Source organism: Ambystoma mexicanum, chromosome 4q, assembly GCF_040938575.1.
Source record: "Ambystoma mexicanum isolate Mex_15411 chromosome 4q, UKY_AmexF1_1, whole genome shotgun sequence".
NCBI lineage: Eukaryota > Metazoa > Chordata > Amphibia > Caudata > Ambystomatidae > Ambystoma > Ambystoma mexicanum.
In genome coordinates this window covers 638,153,342-638,174,273 of record NC_090928.1, presented here as the reverse complement: position 1 = coordinate 638,174,273, position 20,932 = coordinate 638,153,342, and the positions used below count along the sequence as shown (strand labels likewise).

Here is a 20,932-nt window from a genome sequence, read left to right as displayed (position 1 = left end):
TTTACCTCAAGTAGTCGCCAGCGGGTCTCGATCCGAATGCAAAGTTCTTTAAGGCCCGTATGACTTTTTGGTTCTTTTGAAAATTCCTAATAAAAACAGAACACATTTGGAATGGTTTTCACATATCCTATAACCACCTTCCTCAAACCTTCAACAACAGACTGGACCGCAAGCATCTTTACACAACAGCACCACCTAGTGCTCAAACGTCGTTATATGTTCACTACTACCAATACACATACACAATAACATAAAACTTTTAATTGCGCCAATACATGAAATTAACATTCATTTTCATTCAAATTTATTTGTGTTATTGAGAGTTTCCATTTCCCAGTTTCGAGAAATGTTTTGTGACAGTTTTATTTCTTTATATTGTACCATAAAATGTACGGTTTGTAAATCTGCCAAGATCAAAAGATATATACATATATATATATATATATCCTGGAAACATCACCGAAAGTTCGGTCCACAGCCACATCAAGGCATTTTGGGTATGCAAAAAAGCCCAAAGGCAAGACTTTTAGGCTCCAGAAAATTGCCCGTCTTACTGGGCAGTGATACTTTACACATTGCTTCATTTTACCAAGACGGAGCTTTCTCAAGACAGCAGACAACGTATGTATAAAATGTCGCTGCCGGGTAAGGCAAAGGCAATGTTCTAAAGAGAAAGGTTTGCTTTGGGGCTAATTTGCATACCTACACACCTTTGATGATGTCACTCTGAACTGGAGGTGATGGTTACTTGTGGCATGCCTGACTGAAACTGAATGGACGGTTCTCCTCACGTGTCAGGTGAATGTTTTTTTTCAAAAAACACACAACAGGTCGCCAAGCCGAGCAAACCCCTCTACATCTGGGGAAAATCCAGCAGACATTTTATTCTCCCCTTCCTGAGCGTGTATAATATGCAACTGGGCAGTGCCATCCACGCACAGCGCCCCAACTGGGTTCACAAATCTAACACTGTGTCCAGTTTACTGGTAAAGGATATTTGCAGATAAGTCAGTGAACCGGTTTCGGTGAACGGGCAAATTACTCTATGCCACCTTCTTCAGGGCCTAAAACACAGATTTACTGCACGCCGTCTCACCACACTCTTAGGGTTCTGCAGATCATTATTAGCTACTACATACTCTCCTCTGTCCGTAGACCTAAAAGGGAATCGGAACTAGGACTTATATTCAACCCTTAACTGGTTGCACTTCTAGTACTGTTTTCTTTCAATTGATAATTATAATTCACCAAAACGCGTTTAAAACAGATCACAACAGACCAGAGCTCCTGAATAGGCGTGTGCTGCATACACCTGTCACTATGTCTACAAGTGTGTTCACCCCTATCCCTCCTGGATGATATGTCGGTCAGTTAGTATGCCACAGCAAAGAGTGTCATACGAATCCCACAAAAACAACTGGGACTTCTTAAGGTTCAACAGTTCCCTCAAAGGTAAATGCGCACCATTAAGATGTTGTGTGCAAACTCCAGGACCTACAAAAGGCAGGGCTAAGACACGTTCTTAACTAAATCTCTAATTATGCATGTTATTGCTTCATATTCATGTTTCTAAAGTTTCTGGATTTTCAAACCCCTCAAATAAATGCAGAGGAATATGGAACATAATTGCCCTTTATTTAAATCTCCCTGTGGCTCAACTCGCTGAGCCTGACATCCTTGCTCTTAACTCCTAAATGGTGCTATAAAGGCAGCAGATGCATAATCCTATTAGCAGCAACCTAAGGGTGGCTTGTAAACATAAAAAAGGGCTATCCGGTAGCTCCCCTTCGTTACTGAAAAGTCCACTGTTATCTTAAGTTCTAATCAAATCGAATGCAGTGTCTCCTTATATATTACTAAATCACATCTCATTGTTCCGTTATTTTAAATGTCCTTATTCCGGTCCTGTAAGACTCAGAGGACAACCAGTCAGCAGACAGAGCAGGAGCAATGGAGGGTTAGCAGGGTAGAGGGAGAGAGAAAAAAAAGGAGAAAGGGTAGGTCTTGAGTTTCCGGAACTTAAGGAGGTGCAGCTCAAGGCAGAGAGGCAGGGAAGCCATTACAGAGGGAGGCACCTGCAGAGAGCCTTCTACCCCCTAATCTCTGCTCGGAGAAGCCACTCACCGCCAGAGAGCTAGAGGTGGATGAGCGAAGGGCTCTAAGAGGAAGGTATTTAGGAAGAGAGGTGGTAAATGCCACTTCCCCAAAAAGCCTTGTGGATGATGCAGAGGGTCTTGAACTTGATCTTTGTAGCTACCGGGAGCGAGTGGAGGGATTTCAGGGCCGGAGAAATGCAGTCCCTGGGCTTGAGGCCAAGGATGAGTCTTGCGGTACTGTTCTGGATGAGTTGAAGAGCGCAAAGAGTAGAGGTAGGCAGATTGAGAAAGGCTGTTGCAGTAGTCCAGCCTTGACAAAACCAGAGCTCTGGAAACTGAGCTTCTGGGGGAAGGTGAGAAAAGGAAGAATACCTCTGAGGAGGTACAGCTGAAAGTGGGCCTTCTTGGCCAGGTCCGTGATGTGTGGAGAGAAATCTGTTACTCACCATTGGGACTAACATACTCCTAGTCCATAGACCCCTTTCCTCCATACTGCATGGGGTGTCCCTCGCTAGCAATGGGAAACAACCTTCTTCTCCAGAAATAATTGTCTTGCCCTTTCAATTTAAATGTGCGCGGAAGCGCAGTCCTAGGAGCATACGCTCCCCTGACTTCACCCCCTGGTGCCACTCCTCAGTTTTATTTTGAGGGAAGATGGTGGGACGTATGGAGGAAAGGTGACTATGGACTAAGAGTACGTTAGTCACTACGGTAAGTAACATAATTACTCCTGATAGTGTGCCATGGAACAAGTCTTTGAAAGGTGTGTGGGAGCAAGGGGCCATCAGGCCCCTCGTGTCCTTCACTTCTCAGTACAAAACTCGGACCAAGTGCCTCCAGGGATGGGTTCGCCCCTCGCCCTTATGCAATGTCAACTTCGGTTGACATTCGCGTAGATGGGACCACTGCGCAGGACACAGGGCATCCATTTTTGTACCCCCTTTCAACTCCATCTTGGTGACTAGGCCTCACTGCGATAGTACAAAAACACTTCTCTTCCCCTTCTCGCAACGGCGAAGCACACAGGGCACATGGCCCCTAACATCATTCCCACTCTGACTGGAAAACTCAGTGGCTCCATTCTCACGCCGCAGCCGGAGATGCTTGCAACCAATAATAAATGTAACATCACTCTTCCTCTGAGATCCCTGTCCTGCATGTGAACCAGCATGAGCTAAGCACATAGCTCGTCCATCTCCACAAACGTGTCCTTGCCCCCACACCCTTGCCAGTGGAAACTTACTGCTATTGTGACCCTGCGCCCCTGCAAGGTATTCCTTTCATGTGCCAGATCACTGACCAAGCCATGATGCCCACCCAACAGATCCCCAACTAACATCAGACCCCTACTGCAGTATATCGTTGTCTACTACTAACAAATGTCACATACCAGAGATTCTTATGAATGCAGACCTTAACTTCAATCAGAGTTATTATGGTGGTCAAGACCCTTAACCTAAAGCCTTTATAATCCAATGTAATTGATAGTATAGATATACGTGTGACTTTTATAGAGACATGATGAATTATTCAAACACTACAAACGATTGTTATTTAGTGCATGTATTTTGAGAATATATTATGTTAGCTTGGATAGTGATCACCCTGCTTCACAGCGACCTGACCTTCACCCATTCGGAGCACAGATGCCCGACGTCCACCCTCCCGCCAACCAAGCAGCCAACCAGGAGGAAGAGATGCCACCCACACATTAGGCACCATATGGACTGTCCAATCCGGGACCAACGTAGTATGTTAGTTGCATCATTCGCCCTATAAAATGTATTGTAACATTAATTTTGGTCAGAGCGCTCTCAGAGGCAGAGATCTTTGAATGCCATTTATTTACATAAACCTTGCCTTGAACTTTCGCAGCCTGCTCTCTTTGCCTCATTCCCCGTCCGGGGTGTGTCAGTTTTATTCCTTTGCATGAGAAAGACGGGGAGGGCACAACCATTTGGTGACCCCCCCTGCAACGTGATTTGGAGAGGTGCCTCGAGGCCCGCACTATACGGCGAGATCTGGGACGCCCCCCAGCAAAACCATCGCCTCCGCGGCCGACCAGCCTGTGCGCACTACGAGAAAGGGTCAGGGGTTGCGGTTGACGAATACCCAACTGAAAAAGCTGCTCGCCGAGGCGGGCCACGGTTTGGTTGGGGTGCAGAACTGACTGGGGTCAGACCGTGAACGGTGACCCTCGGATTACCTGACCGAACACGTGTGTGCCGGGTGCAAAGGTTCCTAAGGAAAGGTAAGGGGAACAGGTGATAGTGGGTTAAAACCAAGACTAGGGACTGTGTGAGTGATGCTGAGGCTTTTCTGATCTGTCCTTTATATAGCCATTAGGTCTTTGTGAGAAGTAAGAAGAAGAAAAGAGGAATCCTAGCCCGAACGGGGTAGAAGGCGGCACAGCGAAGCATTGTCTCGTCCATTGCAGATAAATAAGTGGAGATAAAGTAAAAAAATTGTAGGACTCTCGTATATTGAGTAGACTCAGAGTAGTTCTTTAGAATATTCTTTTTCTGTATAAGCAAGAATTCTTGGGAAAGAGTAAAATGGTGGAAGTGGTGGGGAGTGAATGAGAAGAGCAGGTAAACGGGGAAGGGTAAAAAGTGTTCAGTAACGGGAACAAGGAGGAAGATAAAAGCGCGCAGGAAGTGCATGTGCATGTTGTGTTATATATGCAAAAGGAACTGTTGAACTTGGAAATGCAATGATTACAAAGGTAACGTTGAATATTGATGCCGAATAACTGCCAATAAGTGAGAAACGCTTAATATATTGTTGATCTATACAAGGGGAAGGGTGGTTGAAAGGTGCAATTAGAGGAAGGATCGGGTGCAAACACAGACCCACAAGCAAAGGGAGAAACACCATCATGGGGGGAATAACACCATTAGCTCACATTTGCCAACACCTCCCACTATATAGTGACAGGATACAAAAGTACCACGATCAATGGGTGACGGAGATAAAAAGGGACAGTGTTACGCCAATCTGGCCAGAGGGAGGGTAATTCGTCAAAAGGGTGTTAGACCTAGTGTCCACACACTTGTTGGCAAAATATAAAAGAAAACAGTTGCGAACAGAAGAGAAGTATTGGATCTGTGGCGAATGTTCGAGGAAGTTACCCCTACAGCAGAGGTAGATCTAGAAAAAACAATCGAAAAACAGAAAACATAGGGAGAGGTAAGTGGAACACCCAAGGGTGAATGCACAACAACCACAGTTGAGAACGATACGACTAAAATATACCCCTTAATAACAAGACCGGCAGTAGGATACAGCGAGCCTCTGTACATACCAGTGTGCCCCACTCCCTCAAATGGAGCGGTAGCCACGGCGCCCCTACCATACGACAAAGGAGGCCTTTATGGCCCGACAAGTGCACCGCCTGTGAATTTAGCGCGATTAACCAGAGATTTAGACCGCCAGCTAGCGCATCCACAAATGGAAATAACGCGGCTAAGGGCACTGTGCGACCGAGGCCAAATGCTACTGGGGGGAGGGGAGTACCACCGTTGTCCGTAGCAGATCTCACACCCCCCACTAAGTGCAACAGAGGAATTAGCCCGAGCGACACCAGTGCCAGCACAGTCCGTACGTTCTCAGGAAACACCTACATCACAAGGGCGAGAAAAAGAATGGTGATCAGGAGAGTTCCTGTTCCATCTGAATGATAAAACAGTGAGAATTATACGCCCAGCCACCCCAAAAAGCCAGCGCAGAGAAGGACAAGAGGAGAATGGCGAGCAAGAAGAGGAAGTAGAGGAAGTAGAGGAGGTATGGAGCGATCTAGACGAATACGAGGAAGGAGTGGCAGCTGTAGGATCCCCACTGCCACATAATTTCGATGACATGGATCCACGATCACCCCCATGATGGCAGGGTAGGTTAAGGGAGAGAGTAGGGAATATGCTGGTAAGTAAGACGAAGAGAGGGACAGTAAGTAAAATAGGGAAGAAGCATAAGTTGCAGATGCCATTAATACATAAAGGAGCAGGCAGGCCACACTATATCCCGTGGGCCCAGATGGATAAAAACAACTTGTTGAAACTCCTCCCCCCACTTGCGGGAGGGGCGGGGAAATGGATACATGCATTTGAGAAGAACACGGCAGGAGTACCGTTGGCTATAGGCAATGTAAAAAGTTTGCTAGTGTCCGCCGTTGGTGATCAAGCAGACGCGGTGTGGGAAAAGGTGGGATTTCTGGGAGTAACAATGAGCTGTGAACACCACGATGGATCGCCCTTTAAAAATGTTCGAGCACAAGTATGGGACGCATTGCAGCGCACATTTCCAGATATTCCAGATTTACATTTGGTAATGCAATGTACAATGGAGGAGAACGAGGACCCTACGCAATTCATATCGCGGGTGCAGGATTTATGGAGAAGCGAAACTGGTATGGCGTGGAACCAATCCACCGCTTTGTTCTATTTTATAATCATTATAATCAAGAAAGGGCTCCCGAAGGAGTACAGAAGGCCTTGGACAAGATAGCTGGGATAGAAGCCAAGGGTTGGCCTGAAATTCAGAGTATAATTGTGCACCACTGTAGGAGGATCAAAGAGAGAGAAAAGGAGATAGCACAAAAAAGGCTGGCAGACGAAGCAAAATGGTACAGAATAAATTAGTGAAGGTCGCCGCCATAAACGCCAACGTAGCAACAGATGGGGAGAACAAGGGGGATGAAAGTGCGGGAAACAGACCAGTGGGAATAGCAGCGCTGTGGGCAGCAGGAGAACAAGGACCGTGGAACGGAGAGGAGCAGCACAGAGGACCACAACGGCAAGAAAGGCCGGCAAGAGGAAGAGATGGGTACCAAGGCCAGAGAGGAGGGTTCGGAGGAATGGGGAATAGAGGATTTGGTGGCCAAGGGATGCGAGGAGGACAGCAAGGGTCATGTTGGAACTGTGGGAGATGGGGACACTATTCAAGGGATTGCAGAAAGCGGCCCTCAGGGTATTTCCAAATTTCCAAGGGCAACCACCCATGGACAATGAACAGGTATGGGAATGCCCACACCCATGTAGCCTCTATGGATTACCAATGGGAGGGGGAAGACCACAAGACCAATGTTATAACGAATTCCAAATACAGCAAAGGCAACCACCCTCACAACCACATCACAGTGCATTACAGCCCATGACAAGACAAAATATTGTAGGAAACGCCAGCAGCAACAATTTTGCATCAACTGCACATGGTGCACCTGCACCGTTCTGCAGCGCCACAGTAGTTGGAGATGTTTCCTCAGTGCCCGGACAAGAAAGGTACGGAGACTAGGACAGCCCACAGGGAGCACTTACGTGTCCAGTCCTATCCACTACCCTACGTGCTGAAGAGGGACCACTAGTGGGGGCGGAGATAGGAAATAAGCAGTTTATCTTTATGGTAGACTCAGGAGCGGAAAAATCATGTCTTATGGAAGGACGGTTTTTGCGCTCAGGCAGGAATTTGGAAATGCAGGGGTTCTCTGGGGCTATTTTAAAAGTTCCTTACACCAAAGATCTTGATATAACGGTGGGGGGGGGGGGGAAACAGTGCGCGCACCCTTACTGTATCACGAAGGCGCGCCAATTAACTTGCTGGGTTGAGATTTGCTAAGTAAATTGAACATGACCATTTCGTTTACCGAGCGGGGAATAGTGTGTTCCACCCCAGGAGTGTGCCCAGTGAGACCAATGTTAATGATCAGTACGATGATGAATGAAGTTGCGGTGCGAGGGATACCTATTGATATAGACATGTTTATCTATAGCATCAAAGTGTTAGCCCGAGTAGTACCCGAGATAAAGAGAAAAGCATGGAGGACACCATCAGACTTCATATTCCGCCCAATTGTAAATACAGTTGTCGTGCCAGGCACGATAATGTCCATAGACATCGAGGCAGTTCAGATATCTAGCAAACGTATTGTGGTCATAGGCCTGGACACGCATGGGTGCGAGTGGAGAACTGTGCTATGCATAGATCCAAACATAATGTTAAGAGACCTAACTGATGAATTATTCACTGACAATGAAGCAGGAGACATAATAATGGAAATAAGCATACCATGTGACATCATGATCCAGTACAGAGAGGTACACAACCCACTCGTGGCTAGTGTTAATGCCCCACCAACAATATTTGAGGAAGACATGGCAAAAGTAGCATCAGAAATTTGGACCACAGGCCCCCATGATGTAGGGTTATTACACGAAGTAACACCGATAAAGATAAAACTTAAACCAGGTGCCATACCACCAAGAGTGAAACAGTACCCAATATCCAGAGAAGAGGAGGAAGGAATCAGAGAGACAATCAATGCACTCCTGAACCAAGGTATCATAGTACCATCAAACTCCCCGTGTAACACAGCCATCTTCCCCGATTAAAAAAGTGAAAGGAGGGGCGTGGAGGATGATCCAAGATCTCTGCTCACTTAATGACGTCATTCAAAAAGAGTTCCCGTTAGTGCCTAACCCGGCATCAATACTGTGCAGCATACCCAAAGAATCTACATGTTTTACTGTGGTTGACTTGAAGAATGCCTTCTTCTCCATACCACTTGACCCAGGATCACAGTACCTCACAGCATTCACACTCGGAAATAACAGAGATGAACATCGAAGACTCCCACAGGGATATTGTGAAAGCCCAAGTATATTTAACAAAGTATTGCGTGAAGACATTGGAAATATAGACGTAGAGAGCACCATTATACAATACGTAGACCATTTATCCGTCTGTAGCAAAACAGAAGAAAAGTGCAGAGAGGACTCCATAACACTGCTAAATGTGTTAGCCACCAAAGGATACAAAGTCGATAAAGGGAAGCTACAGTATTGCCTTGCCGAAGTTGTATACCTCGGACAGTTGATATCGAAAGATGGAAAACGAATACTCCCTGATAGGGCAGCTGCTATAAGTAACATAATAATACCTAGGACAGTAAAGGACATGCAAACATTTCTTGGCATATGTAACTATTGCCGAGCATGGATCCTTGATTATGCAGCATACACACGCCCATTATTGCAAGCATTAAAAGAAGCACAAAAAAGTAGAGCCCCAATAAAATGGACACATGATATGATGACTCAGTACTTCAGACTAAAAGACCTTATCGCAGATGCCCCAGTCCTCGCAAACCCAGATTATGAGAGGGAATTTTTCTTGTTCTCGCACTGCAATGGAACACTGATGACGGCAGTGCTGACACAAAAAACATCATTAGGCCACAAACCATTGGCCTATTACAGCGGAACACTAGATGCAGTGATGCAAGGTCACTTCGCGTGCAAACAGGCCCTTGCAGCCACGGCCTTCGCCATTGAAAAAAGTGCCACAATTGTAATGGGATGTTCAGTAACGTATGCAGAGCATTCATTATTCGCGATTCTTGAGCGGTCAAAATCAACCCGGACAACACAGAGAGCAACCGCATATGAGATAATAATTTCAAGTCGCAATGCGCATGTTGTTAGGTGTAAAACAGTAAACCCAGCAACATTCATTGCAGAGCCATGTACACTGGAGGACATGCAGGAACACGATTATGCCACCTATGAGGGGGAGGGTGATGATATTCCCAAAGCGAGTGAAAACGCCCTGAAGGAAGGAGAAATATATTTCAAAGATGGTTCAGCATCAATCAACCCAGAAACAGGAGAGAAGCATGTAAGGATGGCAGTAGTACGAATGGAGGAAGATAGCTATGAGACAATTGTCCAAAAGCGTCTCCCGTCCCATTACTCTGCACAAGCGGCTGAACTAACTGCATTAATTGAGGCATTACGTACAGCCAAAGGATGCACAGTGACTATATACTCAGATTCAGCATATGCAACCACCACTGTCCATTCAGGACTATCACGCTGGCGCAGAAGAGGGTTCAGACGAGCAGATGGCTCACCAGTACAGCACGCTGCACTATTGAATGAGTTGATAGAGGCGTTGGCAGAGCCATCGGTAGAGGCAGTGGTAGTGGTAAAATGCCAAGCCCATACCAACAACACAGATGCAATCTCGTTGGGAAACGTGGCAGCCGACGCATCAGCGTAGGAGGCCTTGTATTTCAGTATAACACCAGCAACCAAATGCATTGTCAAAGCAGCCACCGTGGAGCCACTAGAAGAAGCCTATAGTAACACACCCATAGCACAGCTGATAGAGCTACAGAGGAGCGAACCACCGGAGGAGCAAGAGTTACGGAGCAAGCGGGGGTGCAGACAATCGGCCACAGACCTCATTTGGAGACAGGAGACAACGGGGAAGGTAGTGATGCCGGTAGAATTACTAAAACTAGCATTTCAACAGCTGCACTTTCCAGCCCATGTAGCGAAACACCACATCGCCGCAGACATCCAGGAACATTGGTTTGTCCCCAACCTACAGGAACATTTGTCAAAATTTATCATAGATTGTACAACATAAACATACAATTCAGGGATGCCATTGAGAGGCACTTTGCCACGACCAGCAGGGCCATTCAGGGAACTCCATATAGACTACGCTGACATGGGAGAGAGATGTAACGGGGCAAGGTATCTAATTGTGGTAGTATGTCCTTTTTCAAGGTGGGTGGAGGCGGGTCCATGTCCCCACCCAGACGCCAAGTGCACGGCGAAGTTCCTAGTACGAGAAGTGTTTTCCCGGTGGGGAATATGTGATGTGATACGGTCAGACAATGGCACACACTTTGTGAATGACCTCTTCAAGGACGTAACGTCACTCTTGGGGGTGAAGCACAAACTGTGTTCCATCCATCATCCGATGGCTAATGGAGTGGTGGAAAAGATCAACGGCCTGCTCAAGAGTACGTTATCAAAATTGTGCAATACATTGAAGAAGAACTGGGTATATTGCCTACCCCTAGCACTGTTGCAACTCAGGACGCAACCATGCAAAGACCACCATTTGAGCCCTCATGAAATTGTGACTGAGAGGCTAATACACACACCACTCTCCACGATTAGGCGAGCATCAGATGCACACAGGGCTGCCACAGTGCTGGGGGAAGAATTTAAAGAATATTTGACTCATCTGACACACGCAGTACGCAGCATAGCGCGGCAAATAGCACCGCCTTTTACTGAAAATGTGGCAAGTGATACTACCACGCCAGCCACAGATAGCCCAACTGGGCCACTGATGCCAGGCGCACAGGTATATGTGAGGAGTTTTGTCAGGAGATGGAATTCACCAAGGTTTCATGGCCCCTATGAAGTTATTTATAGCACGCCCACTGCAGTGAAAGTTAAGGGACTAAAATATTGGGTGCACCTCTCAGATGTGAGGAGGGCACGCGATAGTACACTCCCTCAGAGCGAACAGGAATGTGCAAGTGGCACTACAAGTGAGGTTGAGCAGCAATGACAAACTGATCAAATAAAAAGAAAGTTGTAATGAGCAAAGAAACTGATGAATCCTCCGATTTGCTTTACCCTATGTCTCTATCTTTTTTCTTCCCTTTTTGCCCTTTTTGCCCTCTTTTCATCACTATATCTCTCTCTTGTTACAAAAATGCACAATGAGAACGAGGATATAAGTGAAGCGAATGACAGAAAACTGCATAATAATAAGTGCAGCAACTGTGACAAAAGCAATGAACAAACAAGAAGTGTAAATATATAAATAATGTTCATATTCTGGTGACTTAAATTTGTATCGTCCCTCCAGGTGACCAAAATGGCCCAACGAAGTACATTCGCAGAGAACTCGCTAATGTTAGATAGCAATAGGGATGCCATTAGGGATAATAAGTTTAGCAATGTTGAATGTGTTTTGAAATGCGCTGCTGTTTTGCTTTCTGTGATGTTGTTCTTTATGGCCTGGTACTACACTCACTTGTCTCTGGTTAATGACGTGCACAAAGGGGGGGGTGGGGCTAATCTGATATGAGAAGGTTCAAGCCCAATATGGACTAGAGTAAAAATGTGGGGAGAAAGATATATCATTAGTACTAACGATACAAATTTGACACAACCTTCAGAACATGCCCCTGCTGATCCAACAATTGTCTCCTTGTTACATCCTGGCATAAATATGAGTAATGATTATGAATCAAATGAATACGATGGCGACTATTATTGGCCGAGTAACTTAGCCAACACGAGTATGCATGCACAGACAACCATAAAACCTACCTCTTATTATGCTGCTGCTACTATAGAGTATACACATGCCATATTCAACAGCAATGATACTGCCTGGGCTGGAATGTTCCCAATACAGTACCAAAGAGTGAGAAGCTATAAGGAGGGAGGGAAAAGGAGAGACAAAAGGGGGGTGGGAAGGAAGAGATACGATATCTAGCATAACCTGGGGTTAGATGAAATAGAAGACCCCCGCCACCCTGATCAATCTAACAAATGGTACTCGGACATGAGTGCTACTGCAAAGCAAGCAACAAATGAAAGCTGCTATGTCTGTTCACTCATACCACATGCATCAGGGACACCCAAAATGTTGGTACTCCAGGACGTGCCCTTGTCGGAGGCTCGATGTTTGATTCACTTAGTTCTATGTAGGATAAAAAGCACCGCCGTCAGCCTAGAAAGACTGGAGAGTGAGAGAACATGCATGAGCCGGGGTCAAGGAGTAATCTGCCTCAGAGAGCCATTTCTTGTCATAAAAGGGACGAGGTATGCAGAAAACAAATGGCACGATTAAACTATTGAATGCAAAGCAGAAGCACTCCGGGGGCTAGCTGAGGACGCGTTCCAATGGATAAGGGAAGTGTGCACCCCCATCTGGTCACATCACGTCACTATGCTAACATGGATTACAGCACTGGAAAAGCATATAACAACACAAAGAAATACTGCACAAACTGTGCTTCCATGGGGAAGGAAAAGTGAACATGGGGGAAGCAAGGAGATGCAACAAGACAGTAATAATACTTGACATGAAGAAAGGCACCGCCGCCCTCATGGACATGTACTGGGTTTGTGGCAAACAAGCCTACCTGCATCCTGGAAAGGTACTTACGCCTTAGCCACTCTCCATACAGCCCTGATGGTAATATCAGAAAGCCATATCCAAGGAGTGGCAGGAGATTCGGCTGGCAAATCGGCAGCAGGCCAATCGGCTGATCCATCGACAGCGCCCCAACAAGTAAACATAGAACTTCCAGCTTATGAATTGTTGTCAGAATACGAGATGAAAACAAAGTTGTCACGAAGCAAAAGATCATCCAACTATATTTCGTCTGAATCGTCAAAACTCCTTGCTGAGATCCCACAAAAATACAAGCTGTTCTCATCTGCAGAGACATTTTTCAAATAGCTCCTAGCACCAGGGCTCCAAGCACGAGCAAATGCCAAATGGTTACAAATAGTGCGCTGGGAGCTAATCCAACTAGCCAACGACACTGAAGAAGGATTCAACATTATAAAATAGAGCTCCGCGCCTTGCGCCTAATGATAATGCAAAACCGATATGTTCTAGATCTCCTTACGGCGATCGAATACTCGTCCCTATCATCGTCTTTGTGTTACGATTCTTCTGCGTGTGCCAATTAGGACTCCGGTTTGTGCAAAAAGCATGCCTACCGCAACTATGATAATGGTAACAATGGGCCGACTGACAACGGTAGCAACTATGATAGATGCACAAATACAAACAGGGGAACATAACACTCCAAAGTACAGGATGACTGCCATCTACAAGCAATATGGGGACAGGGTCGATAATTTACCACACCACAATCAAGGAACCAACAGAAATGCAATGGTATAACGAGGTATGAGTAGACCTAGACGGGGATGGTGGGATATACTTAACATGCACTCCAGATGAATATGCAAGAAGAGGGAATAGCTTGAGAAGTGTATGCAGAGCATGGATGCAATAAAGGGTACCCCAGCCTGGGAAGAAGCAGTTGCTGAAGCTGAGTAATACCGAAGGGAGAATGAAAGAAATAAAATGGCATAATTCGTTACTTTAGATGTAACAAAAGGGGGGAATGTGTGGGAGCGAGGGGCTCACTTCTCAGTACAAAACTCGGACCAAGTGCATCCAGTGATGGGTTCGCCCCTCGCCCTTATGCGATGTCAACTTCGGTTGACATTCGCGTAGATAGGACCACTGCGCAGGACACAGGGCATCCATTTTTGTACCCCCTTTCGACTCCATCTTGGTGACTAGGCCTCACTGCGATAGTACAAAAACGCTTCTCTTCCCTTTCTCGCAACAGCGAGGCACACATGGCACATGGCCCCCACCATCGTTCCCACTCTGACTGGAAAACTCTGCGGCTCCATTCTCACACTGAAGCCAGAGGTGCTTGCAACAAATAATAAATGTAACACATCACTCTTCCTCTGAGATCATTGTCCTGCATTTGAACCAGCATGAGCTAAGCACATAGCTCGTCCATCTCCACAAACGTGTCCTTGCCCCCGCAACCTTGCCAGTGGAAACTTACTGCTATTGTGACCCTGCGCCCCTGCAAGGTATTCCTTTCATGTGTCAGAACACTGACCGAGCCATGATGCCCATCCAACAGATCCCCAACTAACATTAGATCCCTACTACAGTATATCGTTGTCTACTACTAACAAATGTCACATAATAGAGATTCTTATGATTGCAGACCTTAACTTCAATCAGAGTTATTATGGTGGTCAAGACCCTTAACCTAAAGCCTTTATAATCCAATGTAATTGATAGTATAGATATACGTGTGACTTTTATAGAGACATGGTGAATTATTCAAACACTACAAACGATTGTTATTTAGTGCATGTATTTTGAGAATATATTATGTTAGCTTGGATAGTGATCACCCTGCTTCACAGCGACCTGACCTTCACCCATTCGGAGCACAGATGCCCGACGTCCACCCTCCTGCCAACCAAGCAGCCAACCCGGAGGAAGAGATGCCACCCACACCTTAGGCACCATACCGACTGTCCAATCCGGGACCAACGTAGTATCTTATGTTAGTTGCGTCATTCGCCCTATAAAATGTATTGTAACATTAATTTTGGTCAGAGCGCTCTCAGAGACAACAGAGATCTTTGAATGCCATTTATTTGCATAAACCTTGCCTTGAACTTTCGCAGCCTGCTCTCTTTGCCTCATTCCCCGTCCGGGGTGTGTCAGTTTTATTCCTTTGCATGAGAAAGACGGAGAGGGCACAAACAAAGGCCACAGCCGTGGCCTTGGCTCTGATGGCATGGACGTGCATGTTTGCTGGCAAAGACCTGTGCTGGACCTCATATGCCTCTTTAATGGCCATCACCATCCATCTAGCTATTAAAGCCTTGGAAGCTTGACAGCCTGGTTTTGACCCGCCGAAGGCGATGAACAAGACATCGGATTTACGGAAGCTCTTTGTCCAGTCCAGGACAAAATCTTAGAGCACGCCTGACATCCAGACAGTGAAACACCTTATGTGCCTCGTCCTTTGGATCTGCAAAGAATGTCAGAAGTACTATTGCCTCATTGAAGTGAAAAGATGATACAACCTTTGGCAGAAATGAAGGGTGCGTTCTTACCACCAATTTGTCCCGGCGAAATGTGGTATAGGGCTCTGACGCTACTAGCGCCTGTATCTCACTGATCCTGCGCACTGACGTAAGGCTAACAAGCAGTGCAGTCTATATAGTAACCGGCCTGATATCCGCTGATGCCATCGGCAGGAACGGCTTATGAGCCGGTGTCCCCAGCACCACGTTAAGGTCCCAGACCGGATGCAGGAGCCTGACTGGGTGATACAATTTGTGAGTTCCCCCAAGTGCCTCTTGACCATCCGGATAGGAGGAGAAGAAGCTATTACCTCTGGTATTTTTGCAAGCCCCTATGGCCGCCAAAAAAGTACGACCGGTGCTACCTGCACACGGAGTGAGCGAGATGCGCAGAGAAAGACAACACGTGGTCTAGTGTGCATGTCAGAAGATCTATTTTGTTTGCCTTGACCCAGTGACAGAACCCGGTCCATTTACCTTTGAACTGACTCTTTGTGGAGTTGCAGCTTGCCCCCTGAATGATGGCTAAGTTGTCCTGTGACAAGTGCAGATGATTCCTGGGTGACCTGTTCAGGAACCACGCTGCTAGGGCTAGCCTCTGCAGAGCATGGTAGACCACTGCACTCACCTGCTGGGATAGGAGGGGGGCTGGCCCCAATGGAAGGGGACCGGCGGCTGAACCGACAGCCGGAGGAGTTCGTAGAACCAAGGTCAGGCTGAGCACCACAGCACTATCAAGATGAGCCGAAGCCTCTGACTCCTTGACCTTGCAGATGACCCTGTGAATCAACAGAGTGGAGGGGAAAGCATATGCCCACATGTCGTTCCACTGAATCTGCAGCACATCCCCTAGGGATTCTCTGCCTTGTCCCATGCAGGACGCAAACTGGTGGCATCTCCTGCTGACCAGGGTAGCAAATAGGTCTACCTGAGGGTGGGTCCACCTGGAAAAGATCTCCTTCAGAACATCCTTGTCCAACTGCCACTCGTAGTTGTCGACCCCCAGCCCGAGTCTGTTTGCCTCCAAGTTGGATACCCCGGGCGGTGGACTGCCGAAAGTTAAATGTTGTTCGACAGTGCCCACTCCCATGAGTCGATGGACAGCCTGCAAACCAGAGAAGACCTGGTACCTTCCTGCCTGTTGATGTAATACATGCATGTGGAGTGGTCTGTCTGGATGCAAACTGACTTGTTGCTGATAATGGGGAGGAACGCTTTGACAGCAAGCCAGATGGCCATCACTTCATGCCAGTTGATGTGTTCGAGTTGTTCCTGCCTCAACCAGACTCCATGGACACTGGTTGTCCAGGGTAGCCCCCCATCCCTGTAGGGGCGAATCTGTGGTAATGGTGGTCTCCGGTAAGAGCTGCCTGAAGGGCCTGACTGCTAGCAGGTTGCCGTCTGTCCTCTACCGAAGGTCCTGGTGAAGGTGCTGTGGTATACCGACTAGAGCCGCTTCGAGCCAGTCTCCGGATTCCAAGAGGCTGAGAAATGTAGCGGCAGCCTCCTCATTTTTAGTCTTGTGTGTGGCACAGCCAGGAGGCAAGCCGCCATTAATCCGAGCAGGTTCTGGTACCAGCATGCCAAGGTTACTGGTCTGCTGAGAAAATGCCATGTGGCACTCTTGATAGCCTTAATCTTGCGCTCCAAGGGGGAAGATCCTCTTCACCCTCGTATCCCAAACCGGGCAGAGGAACGTTAAGGACTGTGTGGGAAGTAATTGACTTCTTAAGGTTGATCGAGAACCCCAAATCGTATAGCATGTGCATAAGTGTGGAAGCTGTGTGCTGTCCGCTCGTACTAGCCAGTCGTCGAGGTATGGATAAAGGTGGTGACCCTCTGCCCTGAGCAGGACCGCTACAGCATTTATTAGCCTTGTAAAAACCCTTGGTGCCGAATTGAGGCCTAATGGAAGGACCTTGTATTGGAAATGAAAGCACACTATCCTGAACCAGAGGAAGGACTGATGGGGCTCCCAAATCGGGACATGCAGGAAAGCATCTTTCAGATCCGGGGAGCACATCCAGTCTCCTCCACAGTGTCTCTGCAATGAGTGCTGGCGTAACCATCTTGAACTTTTGAAGGGGTAGAGAAAGGTTCAAAGAATAAAGGTCTATTACAAGTCTAGTTCCTACCTGTTTGTTTTGCTGTAAGTTACAGGAAAAGAAGCCCATGCCTCGCTGTGAAGCTGGAACCTCCTCCACTGCCTGACTGCTATGAGCAAGTGGATCTCAGCCAAAAGAGTGTCCGTCCCAATCTGTGGGAGTCTCAGAAATGTGGGGTAAACTATCCAAGAGCAATTCTTCTGACCCAGATTCCCCTTCCTCTTCACCTGACCGTGATTCCTCAGATGAGTCTTCTGAAGATATCTCCCTCTGACTTCTCCAGGCGTGCTCCAGCTGTTTTTGGACGAGTCTTAGGAAGGGCCCCGCCAGAGGCCACCTTGCCTAATAGCAGCCGGCCCGGCAATAGGGACCTCCAGGTGGACCACCCCACACCAAGGGAAAAGCAAGGCTGAAAAACCCTGGGACGATGTTAATCTGCAGTTTCTTGAATACCGTCGACTTCGTGGGACGAAAAGGCGTATCCAGTCTTTCCAGAGGGAGCTGAAGAGGATTCTTAGAAGGTGTTTAAGAAGATGCGCAAATGCGTGTTAACAGAACCTGTGTAGGAACACAAGGTAAGAGTAAGGGGAAAACTCTGAGAAGGCTCGGAGAGGAAGAACGCTCCAAAGGAAAACGGAGCGCAGAGGAGGGGAAAAATGGCAGCCGTTAGAACCGCTAGGAGAAAGGGAGGAAGGAGGCACGAAGAAGGCAAAGCAAGGAAGGCGGGAAGGCAGCGGGAACCACCAGAACAGTGGACGGAGAACAAACGTGCATACCCAAAGAAGGAGGGTTGCAACGCATCGTCGCTTAGGCGTGACGCGTATATGTACGTGATGCGCCGTAAACAACTAGAGCGCTGCATTAGTTTCCGCTTAGTAGCCCTTCTTCCATTTCCACCATAGTTTCCAGGGACAGCGGATCGTGACAGGGAGTGGGTGAGGAGGGGGGAGGAGGAGATGGGGGTATCGTCAGACATAAGTCTGAGGAAACCACTGAGAGAATCTATGGGTCCGCAAATCTTGTCCGCCAGACCTGAATGCAAAGGGCCAACCTGCCCCCTACCGGAGAACTGTGGATCTGGATGGCACTGTCACTGTTTCTTTCCTTCTGAGGCTGGTGCCTGGGGGGGGACTGGAAGAACCCCTTGTGTGAAGATTTGTGCTGTTTGCGTCGGTGCTGGCTAGGCAACCTGTTCGGCTGCCTAGAACGGCACTCCTAAAAGCCCCTGAAGCCACCAAAGGTGCAACCTCTGTCAGAGTGTGGGTGACTCTGGCTACAGGTATTGGGCGCAGACTTTGTTAAAATTGACAGTGACTTAGCGGTCCGGGAGCTGTTTTTTTTTTATCAAGTTCCTCGTCCATAGTTGAATGAAACAAGTCCACCCCCCCCCTCGAATGGCAGGTTGAGAATGCGTTCCTGCACGTCAGAGTTAAACTTAGTTGCCTTCAGCCAAGCTGTTCTCATGTTGGTGGCCACACAAACAGCCCTACCTGCAGTGTCTATGTGGGCCACAGTCGACTCATGATATCCCGGGCCACTATCTTTGCTTCTGCCAGACCTGCCTTGAATCTTGCCAGACTATGCTGGAAGCTCAGGAAGGAAGTCTGTTACCTCACGCCAAAGTTTTTGGTTCACAGTGGCAAGCATGGCATCCACATTGGCCCGTCGCAGGTGGAGCATAGCATTGGAATAGATGTTCCCATAGGCACCCAGAAGCTTTTCTTCCTTTCAAAGGAGGGACGATGTGGAGGCTTGTGGCTTAGAATACATAGAAGCCGCCGCTATAACTGAGGAATGTGGCTGATGGTGCACCTACGGAACAAGAGCATCCCCCTCTACCTGCCTATATTTGGACTATAGGTGCTTGTTTGTGTGTGGAATGTGGCTTCACCCAGCCCTTTTTGACTGAAGCTCTGACATCCATCTGCAAAGGGATGCCGGTTATTGTGGTTGAGCGGATCCGCCAATACCCCCACCTCCGGTTGTTTAACCTGCGGCTGTGGGATCCCCAGATACTCAGCAGCGCGTGCTAGCCTCTAATGGAAGGCCCTAGCTGAGAAGGAAGTGTCCTGGTCCTCATCATCTGTCGCCCCTGCTCTGTCCTGCAAGTCAGGTGCTGCTGGTGGAGTACTGGGGGGTGCTGCGGGCAGCTGTCGAGTACTGACTGGTAGTGCCGGTGGTTGCAGCTGGGGCTGTGGCGGGAGCGGCGAGACTGACGATCTGCACCTGGGGCCGTGAGGGAACCTGGGCCAGCGTTTGGACCATGACCAGAGGCTGAGATGGAACAGCAGGAAGCATGTCTTGGATGGAAACTCCCCCTCCCCCGAGGATGGTGCCCACTTGAGGCGATCCCATGAGGGTGAGGAACTTCTCGAAGAACCTGTCCTGGTGAGGAGCCTATGGTGTGGGAGCAGGTCCTTGGACCTGTACCTGTAGGTGTGCTCTCGCCGCCCCTTGCCTGGCATAGCTAGGGTCTGAGAATCGCCCCTGTGCGGAGGCAGTTGAATATGAGGTGGATCAGGTAACTGGTGTTGCCCAATCCCACCTTGACGTGCACTTCGCTGCCTGCACGTTGGAATGAGGAGGCCCTGGAAGCGCCGCCATTTTGTCTGGCCGGGTAGCCATTTCATCCAGTACTGCGCCACTTGCCTGCTGCGTGATGACTGCTGGGACCAGTCTCCGGATGCGCGCAAGATTGTGAAGGCTCGGACCTTCCCTGCACCTGAGGTAGGTACCTTGGATGCCGAGTGCCCTCGGCCATGGCGCCGGTTGTGCTGGTAACGCATTTAGGTGCCCTTTCGGGATTGCGCTCGGTGTCCGAGCAGATCCGTGGACCCCTCAGCTAGTTAGCCGGTAGCTCCTAAGCCTCGGTGTCCAGCATATCCCACAAAGAGTTGATCGTCCAGTCAGACCCTGGACATCCTAGAAACATAGAAGCTCAGAGCTCTCTTAGGATCTAACCTTTTGAGTCGCTCCTCTTCTTTACCAGGAAAGGAGGAGGATAGAAAGAAGGAAGAACCACCTTCTGGCTCAAATGAAATTCAGATACTACCTTAGGTAGAAAGGAAGGACGCACACTTAGTACAACCCTGTCCTTGTGCAACACAGTAAAGGGCGGCTTAGATGAAAGTGCCTGCAATTCACTCACTCTGCGAGCGGAAGTAACCGCAACCAAGAACACTGTCTTGAAGCACAATAATCTTAAAGGACAAGAGTGCAAAGGTTCAAACGGAGCACCCATTAGAAATTTCAAAACCAAATTCAAATC

The 20,932-nt window shown here is 47.9% G+C and overlaps 1 protein-coding gene across 13 annotated transcripts in view; it reads right to left on the bottom strand.

Moving 5' to 3' along the window:
• Positions 1–20,932, bottom strand: part of WDPCP (WD repeat containing planar cell polarity effector) — a 3,071,480-nt gene that overhangs the window by 2,754,686 nt on the left and 295,862 nt on the right. For 11 of the 13 annotated variants that reach the window (XM_069608194.1, XM_069608204.1, XM_069608201.1 and 8 more), the window contains one exon: positions 6–86. The exons of the other annotated variants lie outside the window; for them this stretch is intronic. The gene's annotated coding sequence lies outside the window, so the exon portion shown is untranslated. The remainder of the gene's footprint in view (positions 1–5; positions 87–20,932) is intronic. 13 annotated transcript variants of the gene reach the window in all.